Raw genomic sequence first — 14,813 nt, forward strand, 5'->3', positions numbered from 1 at the left:
CTGCCTGAAGATTTTTCCTCTATAATTGTATAGAGAAGTCATTAATTCCTTTGACTTTATAAATTCATCATTGCTGATAAATTTATTTGACTCAAGGATTCTTTCATCCTTTTCCACATTATGTAATGCCCCACCCGAAGATCCTTGGAAATAAGGATAAAAATACAAGCCAGAATTTTTTTTTTTAAAACAAGTGTAAGTGCACATGACATTAACATACAAAGATCACAAAGATCACAATGGAAGACTTAACAAACATTCGACCACCAACGAATCCCCAAATGCCACTACTCACCAAAAACACAAACAAGAAAACATAAGAGATCAACCAAGCTAAAAGATCAAAACAGACTCCTAAAAATTGGCTAAGTTTGAATTTTGAAGTCCTAAAATTTCCTAGAATCTTTATCTTAGCTCGTAGAGGTCTGAAACCCATCTCAAATGAATCATCGCATATATTAAAATATATCTTAAGTATCACCTTATACTTAAATGATATATTTTAAACCTTGAAGAATGAACTATGAAAAAGACACAACAGAATTCCAAATTGCGCCACCAAGGGATTGAAGAACACCTAAGAGGGTATCCTAAACCATCCCTGAAAAGTTTGGATTGGATCAAAAAGTGCCCACTACCTGCCCACCCACGCAGGTTTCATAAAAACCATGTGACACTTTATCAGCACTGTGCAATACTTTACCAGTGTCACATGACATTTCTCCAGAAGGAGGTTGACACAATCAGGGGTTGGATGATACTTCTCCAAAGGGTGTGCGATACTAGAAGTGTATCATATGACATTTCTTCTGAGGGTGTGCAATACTTTAAAGTATCGTACGATAGTTCTTAAATGAGCGTGCAACACTATATTGTATCACACCATGCTGACACATGGTTGCCCAGGGAAAAAGCAAGAAAACTCTAAGGAAAAAAAACAAGCAAAAACATAGACAAAAACCTCCACACCAGGGAGTACCAGATCCACATCTCAAGGTGAAAACACTTGACAAACTAAAAGATGGAAACCCAAAATCTAACCATCTAAATCATACATCAAAGGGAAAGAATAGAAGGAACATCACAGTGTACTGAAAGCAATATCAAAATTAAACTCAATTAACATCACAAAGAACAGAACAAACAACTAAGCACATTGTTCCTCCCATCCGTTAATGGCATCATAAGACCATCGTGGGTCCTAGCCATCCCTTGCGCATAATGTCCCAAGCCATCGATCGGATCATCGGTGCTGTCATGATAGGAACGCCACTACTAAACATGCTACAACAATCATAAGAAAATCTAACATGCTAGTAGTAAAGCATAAGATAACAACATTTAACAAATGCTAATCATCATCATAAGGAAATGCATCAAACTAACATCATCTACCCATGATAAACAAGCATCCCAATGAAAGCATAAATCACAAGGAAGCATACTCTAAAGACCGAAGTACCAAGTGAAAACATCTAGCAGTGGTCGTACTAGGCTCAAGACCATCTCTATACATCAGTCCCTAGTAGTGGTGAAGGTAGCTATGCCTCCCAACCATGTGGCACTCGTAGGTCCACACCCACCGTGTTGATGGAGATAATGATCCAACCACAACCACACGCAAAAAAAATCCATGGCTAACACACATGCCAAGTAGTATGATGACTGGACCTAAGACAAAGACAATGCATAACTACAGGTCCTGGTTAGACATCTCAATGGGCTACTACGTAGGGACTGACATCATGGAGAGTCACTTGGCATCGACAAGCCCAAGCTCGGATCATGCATTTCAACTCCTCAATAGAGGGCCCCACATTTTTTTAATTATTATCTTAGATTTTATTACCACCCAATGTTTTATTTAATTATCACTTACTTAAAACTTCCTCTACCAATCCTATGGGACTAAGGTCACCAGGCTGTGAGATAGAAGCCCCTTCCATATGCTACCCTACCCTACCCATGCTCATCTAGCGATGAGTCCGTGAAGGCATGCAAACTCCCAACCCAACCCCAATGATCACAACTTCTGGAAGTACCATGGAAGATCGGGCCCCGTAGGTCACCCGACAAATGTACATGTGTGTGGTGCACCACCATCACAAAGATCATACACAAGGATAGGATGAGAATGCAAACAAAAGTCAATCAATCGAAACATAATCAAGATGAAAAATGCTACACACATCCCAATGCAACAAAAGATGAAAAAGTGTTCAGACTGGTATCCAAACGGATCATCTAGGTCCATGAACCACAATGTGCCGAGAAAACTCAAGAAAATAGGGCGACACACAAAATGAGGTAACCCCAAATTTTGAAAAAATTCCAAAATTAAAACCCATTTGGCCTTTGGATTCAAAAACCCCAAAAATCTAAAAATAAAAGGAATCAGACACTATATGCAAAAATGGCCAGCATAACGGCCCAAAAACCCAAATCCCCATTTCAAAAATAAGGAAAACGTTCATACTCGACCAACTGGGCCAAACTAGCAAACAGAAATGAAGGGGAACACTAGTTCTCAACCTCCTAACATATTGCTACAAGAAACATAAGCAAAAATGGAGCAAAAACATTAAAATGGGAAGGCCCTACTTGACAACAAAAGGGGCCGAAATAAAACTCGCAGAATAAAATAAACAATTTGCCAAAACTACTTAAACTAATAGAAAAGCAAGAACTCCTTGAGCTAAATCCAACGAGACCAACCTCGCAAAGATCCCACACTCACAACTCCCACAATGAACAAAACAATAATCCTTTAGAAGAGGATTTCCAAATTTGCTCTTCAAATTTAATTTCCAAAATGTGAGAAGTGAATAATGAATTCACTTTTCCAATACTTATTCATTTTGAGTGAATAGTTGATTATGGAAAATAGCTAGCTGGAGTAGTTAAACTTCAAATTGACCCAAATAAAAATAGGTTATTATCTGTAATGGAAATTCACCAAAGGTAAAGCTGCTAGAAATTCAATTCAAAAAGATTTAAAACCCAAAATCAGAGAAAATCACTTAACACTTTCACAACAAATGCGAACTTCTAAATGTACAGACACACTCACTAGTCTAATCACATAATGCAGATGAGTTTGGATTTACTAATCATCGAAAGGTTTTAATTAACATAACTAAAATAAGGATATGCTGACCATACAGGGATGACATTGGTAATTATGAATAGCTAAATCACTATCTCCATGTGCCACTGCTAGGGATATAATTCTTGCACACTAAAACACCCAATCAAGTGCAATTGCATATAATATCATAGCTGAAGCAACATGTATTAAAATACCTATTTAATCCATTTACATCACTCACGTTCATAGAAAGCATAAAGATACAAGAATGAAGTGAATAACCATAGCATAACATTCATCTCATAATCATAACCAACAAATATGTCCAAATAAACCATAAAATCAGATATCATCATAGATCTACTATCATCTCAAAATAGCATCAACATGCAAAATGATAAACTGAATAGCATAGCAGTATAACATCTATGGTATTGAGTCAAAGTATAACATCCAACCCTCGGGTCATCATAAGGTATAAAATAAGAGTATCAAGTATCTCTCAAATAAAAAATAGACAAGGTACAAACTGCAAACACGAGAGGCACTACACGTTAACTTGGTCAACTACCTAGAGATCATGTTCTAGTGCTTGTATCTAGGGTCTATCCAAAGTTCTAGTCAGTGGCACATGGGAGTCTGATACATTTTGTATGTCATCTCTAAATTTCTACAATTCCTAATGCCTTCTTTCTTCCAACTCCCTATTTCGTTCTTGCAACTTTTTCTAAATTTCCAACCATTCCATGTTCTTATATTCCTCCTCATTTTCAAAATTTTTATGAATATAGTCACCCAATTTTTGTGACTTTCTATAGGCATGGATATAGCCTTCAGGATCATAATGGGTCGAGGGATCCATGGTGTACATATGATACTCATTTTGCAATTTTCCCCAATTTTGTCATAAAATTGGTGGCACAAATAGTAAAATCTCCAAAATATAGAGTAGCAAGGAGAAAACTTTGTTTCCCGTGCTTCACTCCAAAATGTTGTATGCTTGACTCTAACATCTGTCTTACTATTTTTAAATAAGCAATCCTATTTGGTACTGAGGCTGGTAATAGGTTGGACATCCCTTCAAAGCCATATACTATAATATAAGTGAAATAGTCATAGGCATACCAATCACCCCAATTGTGTTTAATCTTTTTCTCCTAGCTCATTATCTTTAGTCTTAGAAACTTATTTATGTCAGGGCTAATGGAAGGGAAAGATTGATATCCAAACAATGGATATAAAGGTTGAAAAAAATAATCCTAAAAGGTGAGTCAACTTGAGGCATTGTATGTATAGTCCCACATAGAAGTCCACATCTGAAATGGCTTATCTTCTCCATTAGTTTCCTTTATATTTAATTTCAAATTCTTGTGCCACATATCTCTCATTTGACCATAATACAAAATCACGTGAATAAGCAAAGAATAATGCCTAAAAATAGGATTATTGACATCTTTGAAATTAACAAAATAGGCATGAATGTTGTCAGCAACATACTCAGCATAATTGTAGGGCCGGGGCTCCAACATTTGGACATTAGAAGCTAGCACCATAGGTCCAATCTCCATCAAGTTGGGAACCTCCATTGCTCCAACTTATCCACAAGATTGATATCTCATGTCAAAGTATGTTTTGAATAATTGTATGTTGAATAGTGGCCCATCTGCTTCAGTAAGTGGCTCTTTCTTGACCTTGTGTAACATTAGCTTCTATTGCATGTATGATATATCTAACCTCTTGTATTCATTCTTTAATTTCCTAAATGATAGCCTTTTGGTGATCCTATCCATCATCTTGAAAACTTCATTCAAAGAATCAATTGAAATCTCCATGAACTTTTTCCCTAGACCATCATATATACATTAGTCATTAGCATTATATTTGCCAATCATAACCTTCAACAATTTGACATTCACAAACATATTTGGCACAGTCAATTTCCCAAAATTCATCAACCATGGATGACATATGGGCCCCTTATAATCCCTTCTAACATAGTGATACATGAAAAGTTAATATCCTCATGTTCTTATCCATATATCGCAGACTTTTCTGTACTTGTCTTCCAATTTATCTAGAGAGGTAGATTTACTCCTTCTAGATTTATGCTTGGCAAACTCCATTTGTTTAATCAAGTCTTCATTCACCTTCCTTGGAGGAATTTCATCTTCTTTCTTCTATTTCTTTTCTATTTTCCCCTTCTTTACCTTCTTGACCTTTCTCTTTACTAATGAACTGGAGCCTTCCATTTTTTTGTAAATTCTTACTTCAAGAAGCTTTGGAAAGTCTCACAATTCATTACAAATTCTGTGCTTACAGAATGCACCATGATCAATTTCTTGGTAAAAATTCCCTATAAGTTCATGTATGTCCTTTATTCATTTCACCGTATTGATTTTTGCAATTAAGATTTTTGATTGTTGTAAGTGTGTCAACAACCATTTTTGGTCACTACTCACCTTGATGCAGGAGCATCCAGAGCTATAAGGACAATCTAGTGTCACCCAAAAAAATGTACTTAGACTTAGTTTCTGTTTCATGTCTTTTCATTTTTGGATACCCATTTGGGTCAAATAAAGGTTCCAACTCTCACAGTTCCACTATCAGTGTGTTTGAAAATCCCAAAAAAATAGGAGCATGTAATTGGGCCATCATTTTGGTAAACTAGAAGGTGTGAATTGGCCAGATGAATGTAATCGTGATTTAGAGCATTCCAGAAAAAGAATCAAGTCAAAACGCCCCACGGTTTGAAAGTTATAGCAGTTTTTTGAGTTTTGATGACCTCCTAAGAATGCTTCAAATTCAGGTTACGGGCATTAAATGACCTTGAAAAGGGCCAAAAAATGGGGGACGAGTGAAGCTTGTCCATAGGGTTATAGAGCGCTTCGAGAGCTTTTCAAAAATGTAAACGGTTCGTCAATCAGAGCTACGGTTCAAAAGTTATGTCTCCCAGAAGTTCGGTTACCATTTCTGGATTCTTCTAGATTTGCATCAACTTCTAACGCATCTTTTGGAACCTTCTATTTGGTCAGTGGATGCCTACTAGTACTTTCTAGAATGTACTCCTAGTCCTTAACCCTCCGAGGTCTATTTAAGGAGATTTTTGGCATTGTAAAAGGCAGTTCGAAGTGGAGTTTGTGAGGAGGTACTGAAAGGAGAAATTATCTCCAGATTTATGCTATTGTAAGCCCTTAGGGCATGTTATGAAGTTTATTTTCTCTGTACTATTTGTAATAGCTTATTTTCTTAGTTAATATAATTTTTCCTTTCTGTTGTGTCCCCATCAAGTGGTATCAAAGCTGGTTTTCTTGAGTGTGTAGACAGAGCGCCGACTGTGAGGCAGTTTGCACCAGGATGGTGTGGTTGTGGGTTTGAGTTAAGAAGATGCCTCCATGAAGAGAGCGTGGTGGAAGGGCTAGAGCTATTAATCTTGAGGAGGTTAGAGCCCTCCAAAGGCAGGTACAGGCATTGCAAGAGGAGCTCCGTAGAGGAGCAAATGTTGCCGTTGGTGATGACAGTGAGGATGACAATGAAGAAGAAGAAATGGGACCAGAAGGGGAACTTGACAGGGAAGTTCTAAATCCTATAGAGGAAAGGCTTTTTAGGGCCATTACTAAGTTTTGGAAAAGACCTACAATTGAAGTGGGTGTATTTTTTAGGAAATCTAAAACCAGATGAGTTGATCGATTGGATCAATGAACTGGAAGAATACTTTGAGTATGAGGATATCAGGGACCCAGATAGGGTTAAGTTTGCAAAGGCCAAAATGAAAGGCCATGCAAAAATCTAGTGGCAAGAGGTCCAATTGGAAAGAAACAAAAGAGGAAAGGAGAAGATCACAAGGTGGGATTGCATGGTGGACAAATTGAAGAAGCAGTTCATTCCTGTAGACTATGAGCTTGATTTTTTCAAGAAGATGCATGGGTTAAAGCAAGCAAGAAAATTAGTCCAAGAATATATAGAGGAATTTTACCGACTCTTGATTAGAGTGGGGCATGCAGAAGCAAATAAGGCGAAGGTTGCTCGTTATATCAGTGGGTTGCGACCTAGCATCCAGGAGGAATTAAGTCTGGTAAGAATGGCCAGCGTTGAAGAGGCATACCAGTTTACCCTACGAGTTGAAGAGAAGCTGAATAAAAGGTTTGAAGGAAGACAAAGAGGGTGTGGTCAAGGAGGAAGGGGAAGTGGTAGATCATGTAGAGGCCGCAATGAAACCCAAAAGAAAAATGAAGATGTGGGTACTAGCAGGAAATAGAAGAATGAGGGTTTCAACCGCTCCCATGATCAAGACTTTGGAAATCAGAGAGGAAGAGGTAGAGGACATGGACAAGGAAGAGGAGGCTTTCATGGTACATGTTTCCATTGCAATGAAGAAGGTCATCGTGCCTTTGAATGCCCTCAATGACAAGGAAGGACAGATAGGAGAGCTGAGGGCCAAGCTAGGGTTGCTCATGTGGATGAGGATGCACAATCATCACATTCAGAGGATGCAGAAAGAGGAGAGACCTTGGTAAATGAAAGAGTCCTACTAAGTGGTGAGATTGAACCAGGACAATGGAGGAGTTTGTTTTGTACCAGATGCAAGTGTGAGGATAAATGTTGTGATGTGATCATTGATGGTGGTAGCACTGATAACTTGGTATCAGAAGAGATGGTCTCTAAGCTGAAGCTCAAGAGGGAGAAACATCCCCATCCCTATCGGATTGCTTGGGTAAAAGATGATCATAAGGTCCTGGTAAGTGAAAAATGTTTAGTAAAATTCAAAATTGGGAGTTACCATGATGAAGTTCTCTATGATGTTATTTCGATGGATGTTTGCCATCTATTGTTGGGTAGACCATGGCAGTTTGATAGACATGCAATACATGATGGACATGCAAACACATACTCTCTGACAAAGGATGGAGTTCGCCATAAATTGAAGCCCATGAAAAAGGAAGATGAAAAGGTATGTAGCAGTGCTAGGATTTGTCTTGTTGATGAAAGGAAGTTTTTAGATGGCATGAAACATCAGCATATGTGCTATGCTTTGATTCCTAGGAAAGATAAAGAAGGTAGTAGTGAAATACCAGTTGAAGTTTCAGATTTAATAAGGGAGTTTGGAGATATTATCTCTGATAATGTTCCAGATGGATTGCTGCCAGTAAGGAAAATCAGTTATCAGATAGATCTTATTCCAGGAGCTAGTTTGCCTAACAAGGCTGCTCACAGGATGACTCCTACTGAAATAGAGGAGCTAAATAGATAGGTTCAGGAGCTATTGAGGAAGGGCTTGATTTGAGAGAGCCTGAGTCCATGTGCAGTACCTGCAATACTTGCACCAAAGAAGGATGGAGAGTGGAGGATGTGTACAGATTCTTGAGCTATAAATAGGATCACCATCAAGTACTGATTTCCTTTGCCAAGGATGGATGATATTATGGACTTCTTGAGTGGAGCTCAGTACTTCACAAAGATAGATCTGAAGAGTGGTTATCACCAGATATGGATTCAAGAAGGTGATGAGTAGAAAACAACCTTCAAGATGAAGGAGGGTCTTTATGAGTGGTTAGTCATGCCCTTTGGATTGACGAATGCCCCAAGCACCTTCATGCAGCTCATGAATGAGGTACTTAAGAAGTTCTTGGGAAAATTTGTTATTGTCTATTTGGATGATATTTTAATTTTCAGCAAGACTTTGGAAGAACATTTATTGCATATTCGTAGTGTCCTTGAAAGGTTAAGGGAAGAGAAACTGTTAATTAATCTGAAGAAGTGTAACTTTGCAAAAAGGGAGTTAGTCTATTTGGGGTTTGTTATATCACCTAAAGGTCTCAATATGGATTCAGAGAAGGTAAAAGCCATCTTGGAATGGCCTACTCCAAGGTCTGCTACTGAGGTAAGATCATTTCATGGTCTGGTTAGTTTTTACAGGAAGTTTATTAAGAATTTCAGTGGCATATGTGCACCCCTAACTGATACAATAAGAGGGGATAGAAAAGAGTTCAAATGGATTGCAGCAACTGTGAGAAGTTTTGAATTGCTGAAGAAGAAGGTGACAGAACAGCCTGTGTTGGCACTTCCAAATTTTAGAAAAGTTTTCCAGGTGGATTGTGATGCTAGTGGCAACACTATTGGGGCTGTATTAAGCCAAGAAGGTAAGCCTATTGCATATTTTAGTGAAAAATTGAATGATGCAAAGAAGAAGTATTCTGTTTATGATCAATAGTTCTATGCAATAGTTTAGGCCTTAAAGAAATGGAGGCATTATTTATTGCCAAAAGAATTCTTTTTGTATACTGATCATCAGGCATTATAGTACCTAAATAGCCAAGGTAAATTGAATCAGAGGCATATGAAGTGGGTAGAGTTCTTATAGAGCTATACATTTGTGTTGAAGCATAGAAGTGGAAAATCTAACAGGGTTGCAGATGCACTAAGTAGGAGACAGTTATTGCTTACAGTAATGCAAGTTGAAGTAGTTGGGTTTGATGAACTCAAGAATTTGTACCTTGAGGATCCTGATTTTGCTGAAGCCTGGAAAGCTTGTAAAGAACCTGTTGTTGTAGATAGAACCAAGTGGTTAGACTATTTGATTCAGGATGGTATGTTATTCAAAGGTAGTCAATTTATGCATTCTGAGGAGTTCCATGAGGGAAAATCTAATTAAGGAAAAACACAGTGGAGGGATGGCAGAACATTTTGTTCGAGATAAGACCATTGCCATTCTTAGAGAACATTATTTTTGGCCTCAAATTTCACAAGATGTGAAGAAGTTTGTACAGAGTTGCTAGGTTTGTCAAGTTGCCAAGGGGTTTAGTCACAATACTGGCCTATATCAGCCATTTCTTGTTCCATCAAGGCCATGGGAGGACATAAGTATGGATTTTGTTCTTGGATTGCCAAGGACACAAAGGGGTAATGACTCAGTATTTGCGGTGGTTGATAGGTTCTCCAAAATGGCACATTTCATTCCATGCCACAAAACTCATGATGCTGTCCATATTGCAGACTTGTTTTTCAAAGAGGTGGTAAGACTACATGGTCTTCCAAGGAGTATAGTTTCTGACAGAGATACTAAATTTGTGGGGTATTTCTGGAGGTCATTGTGGAAAAAGTTGAGAACAGACTTGAAATTTAGTTCCACGCATCACCCACAAACTGACGGCCAAACGAAAGTGGTAAACAGAAGTCTGGGCAATTTGCTGAGATGTTTAGTTGGGGATAAGCCCAAGGGATGGGATTTGATTCTACCACAAGCAGAGTTTTCTTACAATAACTCTATAAATAGGAGTACTAGAAAATCACCATTCCAAATTGTATATGGGAGTAGCCCAAGGACTGCACCAGAGCTGAGGAAGATAGAACAAGGGGAGAGGACAAGTGCTAAAGCTGAGGAATTTGCTGAACATATCAAGCATCGACATGAGGAGGTTCAAGCACACATTACCAAGATGAATCAAGAATATAAAGCTAGGGCTAATCAAAGGAGAAGACATAAGGAATTCCAAGTAGGGGATCTAGTCATGGTGCACTTACGAAAAGAAAGATTTCTAGCCGGTACTTACAACAAGCTAAAAATGAAGAAATTTGGCCCTTGCAAATTTTTGAAGAAACATGACTCAGGAAATGCATATGAAGTGGAGCTGCCAGATGGTATTCACATTTCTCCCATTTTCAACATTGCAGATTTAACAGAGTATCATGATGATGGTTCAGATGAGGAGTTGGAGTTAGAGCCATGTCTAATTCCTACTTCTAAGAAGGAGGAGATAGAAGAGATTCTAGATCATCGTGTGGGTAGGAGTACCAGAAATAGGCAGTATGAAGAGTATTTGGTCAAATGGAAAGGATGACCGATCGAGGACTCAACTTGGATTTCAACAGCTAATGTTTCCCATTTGGGATTTCCTCTACCATTCATAAAGTGACAAGGTCACTTTTCAATCTACCCTGGGTGTCTGATGCAGGAGCATCCAGAGGTATAAGGGCAATCCTGTGTCACCCAAAAAAAGTACTTAGACTTAGTTTCTGTTTCATGTCTTTTCATTTTTGGATACCCATTTGGGTCAAATAAAGGTTCCAACTCTCACAGTTCCACTATCAATGTGTTTGAAAATCTCAAAAAAATAGGAGCATGTAATTGGGCCATCATTTTGGTAAACTAGAAGGTGTGAATTGGCCAGATGAATGTAATCGTGATTTAGAGCATTCCAAAAAAAGAATCAGGTCAAAAGGCCCCATGGTTTGAAAGTTATAGCAGTTTTTCAGGTTTTGGAGACCCCCTAAGAATGCTTCAAAGTCAGGTTAGGGGCATTAAATGACCTCAAAAAGGGCCAAAAAATGGGGGACAAGCAAAGCTCCTCCATAGGGCTATAGAGTGCTTTGAGAGCTTTTCGAAAATGTAAACGGTTCGTCAATTGAAGCTACGGTTCAAAAGTTATGCCTCCCGGAAGTTCGGTTACTATTTCTGTATTCTTCTAGATTTGCACCGACTTCTAACGCATCTTCTGGAATGTTCTATTTGGTCGGTGGATGCCTACTAGCACTTTCTAGAATGTACTCCTAGTACTTAACCCTCCGAGGTCTATTTAAGGAGATTTTTGGCATTGTAAAAGGCAGTTCGGAGTGGAGTTTGTGAGGAGGTACTGAAAGGAGAAATTATCTCCAGATTTATGCTATTGTAAGCCCTTAGGGCATGTTCTAAAGTTTATTTTCTTTGTACTATTTGTAATAGCTTATTTTCTCAGTTAATATAATTTTCCCTTTCTGTTGTGTCCATTTTGTTCTTGGGTTGTGTCCCCGTCACACCTGGTCCATGAAAAATATATTCAAATATATGATCACTGTAACTCTTGGCAAAAAACATGTATACATCATCAATCACTTTAACTCATTATTCCTAATAGTGACCTATTACATTTTTTGCTTTTATCGCTATAGAAACAACAATAACCCTAACGCTCATCGCCGTATCCATTTTCTTGTAAAAGAGATCCATGATAAAAATTGCATTATCACTATAATCTATAGCGATCCTTCTTATAGCCATACTGATTTGTCATCATAGCACATAGTGATATACCTCTCTTCATCACTTTTTGCTATGTTATGTTTACACCAAATGCAATGCATGATTCTTTTGACCTATCACTATAATATATAGTGACATATACTACTTTGTTGTCATAACATAGTGTGATACACATTCTTCATCACTTATTTCTATGTCATGTTTATTCCAAATTTGATGTGCGATCATGTATTTTCTATCGCTACTTGCCACAACACAATCCTCCCATTTTTTATCACCAAAAATAATTATCACTAAGACATATAGCGATATAATATCTTTATTGCTTATCGCCAAGATGACTATATTTCATTTCCCCTTGCTGATAATTGCTAGGTGTTATAGTGATATATCTTCCTTATCGCTCATCACTATTTTAATTTTATGCCTTCTCTGCATAGTGATAGAAGAGATCGCTATATGTCATAGCAATATAACACCCAAGTTTTTTTATAACCATGACATCATTGCTATGTGTATATTGATTCATGAAGCTTTCTAGCTATATCTAAAGGGATAGAAAATAAAATTATAAGGAAATGGTTATGATGAAAATACCTTTCGAGGGTTTACTAATTTGATATAGCTCCTTTGATGCACAAAACTACACAAAATCACCACATCATAACAAGGAGTCCCTTCACTTGAAACAATCCTGTGATCCTGCACAAGCACAGAAAATGCACCACAATTTTTGGCCTATGAATTTTGAATGAGAAGAAAGATGTTCATTCAATATTTGACTCATTTGATATATCTCCTTTAGTTTATGAAACTGTATAAAATCACCAAATTGCAACAAGGAGTCCCTTCGCTTGAAACAATCCTATGATCCTATGTAGGCACAAAAATACACCATAGTTTTTGACCTGTGAATGTTGAATGAGTAGAAAGATATTCATTTGATATATCTCCTTTGATGTACAAAACTAAAAAACATCTTGAGATCTCAAAAAGGAGTCTCTTCACTTGAAACAGTCTTGCGATCCAACAAAAGCACGCAAATGCACCACAATTCTCAAACTATGAATGTCAAAAAAGTAGGAAGATATTCATTTTATATTCATTCAATGTAGATCCTTTGACACAAAAAACTACACAATATTTAAATCCATAGTAGTATATGAGAAAAGTATAACGCAATGGTTACGATGACAAAACCTTTTGAGGGTTGATACAAGATGCATATAATAGATTAACATATAAGTTTCAAAGAATGCTTATAAAATAACTGTTACCATGAAAACAACTAAATAAATGTTGGAACAAATATCAGTAGATTTTTTTGTAGCCAATCTTGGTAGGAAGGCTACGATCATGAAGTGCTAAATGTTTTAATGTATTTTTATGTGGCTTTCCATATTTTATACTTCCCCTTTGCAATTGCAATCTCCTGCGATGGGGAGAGATTGTAAGTGGCACCTACTTGTCAAACTTGAAGTGCAAGATGGAGGTGATGGAATCAAGCCTTTTTCAATGGACAAAATTTAATGCACTCCATTTTAGTTTGACAAAGATGCAAAAATAGAGTTCCTTGTAGCTATTCAACTATATAGACTTGACTCATTTATCGCAGGAGAATCAAAGTAGGATGATACAAAATGTGGTTTTGTTCATGTGAGTCATAGGGACAAAAACCATACAAAATATAAGGAAGGCAAAGAGAAATTGTATTCTAGGTGATTAGAGATGCAATTAGTAGTTTATGTTTTTTTTATGAAATTGTACCATAACGTTTATGCTTTAAACTTTGATTGACTATTCTTTATGTGCAATTGTTGGTGTTCTTTTGGGTTGGAAGATAACATGACCAAATCACCAGAACAAAAATACCACCATCATTTTATTAAGAAAAGGGGGTGTTGATGCCACTTCAATGTAAAGGTTATGTTTGGTAGACCAGATGTCACTATTATGAGCTACACTGATATGTTACATGTAGATAATGAAGGTTCAGATTGTCATGGATTAAATGATCCAAGAAATAACCCATAGGCTCATTTGGCCCCAAACCTATCTGTCAAATGCAAGACTTACATAGAGGGCCTTTATGAAATGGATGCTGTAATGGATAGAAATTTAAGCAATCCATATTTTGTGGCTATATTGCTGAGGGATACTTACTAACTTAGAAAGATGCCATGAATTCTTGAAGGAGAGTTAAGTTTGGTCAAGCACAAAAGCATGTCAATAATATAATTAGTATTGTTAAATGTATAGAAGAGGAAAAAACTAATTTCTTTTATTGGAAGAAGCCACAAAAAGATGATACACCTTTCATTATGGATTTCCAAACCCCATGGATGTTTCATATGATGATTAGACACTCTAATAATTCTATAATATCCATGGATTCAACTTTTGGAACAAACAAATATGGGGTGAGACATGTACAATTATTTTTTACTATTAACACTTTGTTATTCTTCTTAATTGGCAATAACATGTTGCAAGTCATTTTTAACTTCTTAGTTGATTGTAGTACCAACTATATTCTCTTATCGTCTTTGACGAATATCAGTCACGTGTTCTAGTTGCATGGGTTGTCTCATCTCACAAAATATCAACGAAATCAAATGTTGGCTCTCTGCAATCTATACATGAGGAAGGTAGGCTAGAAATGAATTGATAGTCAATTCCTTTCTGACTGACGATGGGAGCACCAAAATACAA

The sequence above is a fragment of the Cupressus sempervirens genome, chromosome 8, assembly GCF_028749045.1.
Source record: "Cupressus sempervirens isolate cs-2001-9-10 chromosome 8, ASM2874904v1, whole genome shotgun sequence".
Taxonomy (NCBI): domain Eukaryota; kingdom Viridiplantae; phylum Streptophyta; class Pinopsida; order Cupressales; family Cupressaceae; genus Cupressus; species Cupressus sempervirens.